Source organism: Balaenoptera ricei, chromosome 15 (genome assembly GCF_028023285.1).
Source record: "Balaenoptera ricei isolate mBalRic1 chromosome 15, mBalRic1.hap2, whole genome shotgun sequence".
Classification (NCBI taxonomy): Eukaryota; Metazoa; Chordata; class Mammalia; order Artiodactyla; family Balaenopteridae; genus Balaenoptera; species Balaenoptera ricei.
This window is the reverse complement of record NC_082653.1, coordinates 87,703,593-87,704,646: the sequence shown is the minus strand read 5'-3', so window position 1 is coordinate 87,704,646 and position 1,054 is coordinate 87,703,593.

Here is a 1,054-nt window from a genome sequence, read left to right as displayed (position 1 = left end):
TCGTCCACCCTTGCCCCTGGGGAGAGACCAGGGCCGTTCCTCTGAACGTCCGTTTGGGGACAGTCCCCTCGGTGGACGGCGGGGACAGTGGCGTCTGGGCTGCCACCTCACCTCAGGTGGGCGGGACCAAGGCTGCGGGAGCTTCTGGGAGTAGAGGTCGACACTCCTCTTTCTTCCTCTGTCCTCGGGCCTCCCCGTCCCTCTCCCGCTTCTCCCTGAAGCAGCCGGTAGAAGTGGGGCTCTCGTTAGCTCAACCCCGGCTCGTCATACGCTCCGAGCAGGAGCGAGGCCTGAAAAAGGTGAAGGAAGGTCCACGGGACCGTGGCCCCTCGGCGCCCCCCATCGTTGGCCTCCAAAACAGGCCTTTCTCAGTGGCAACAACTTCGTCGGATTACGTGAGCTTCAATCACAACTTGATTAAACGACTTGATGGGCCTCGTTCTTATGTTTAAAACTCCAGAAGCCAAGTGGAAACACACATACACGTAGGCATCTTAATACCGGGATTATGGATGACTTCGACGTACAGAATAAATTCTGTTATTCAACTTTTTAATGCTTACATATTACATTTTCATTCTCCAAATTAATGCTACAGAACCTGAATCCTGAGGGAAGAGGATGAAATTCTAGAAGTCTAACTGAAAACAAGAGAATTCATCACTTGAATGTAATAAGTAGTTCCTTCTTGCTTGGAATGCACAGTGCCCGTTAGAATCTACTTGCAGTGTCGCCAGCACTTTCACTGTGTGTGCACCTTCTAGAAAGAGAATGGTCTGTTCTCCTCCTTGGAAGGGCCTCCTCTCAGAGACTCGGATCCTTGCTGATGTGGACAGATTGGGAGACTCTTTATTTATCCACGACACGTCCACCCAACACACATCCACTAGACACCTCTTCTGTTCCGGTCAATCTGCCCAAAGTTTAAGAAAAACGTTATCCATTGCACTGGCTCGCTTCATACATGCTCGTTCCCTGTGTCCATGTTTCTCAGGGTGGAGGTTGATGTTTTTGATGTGACATAACAAAAAGGCTACTTTTTCTTTTTGGGGGG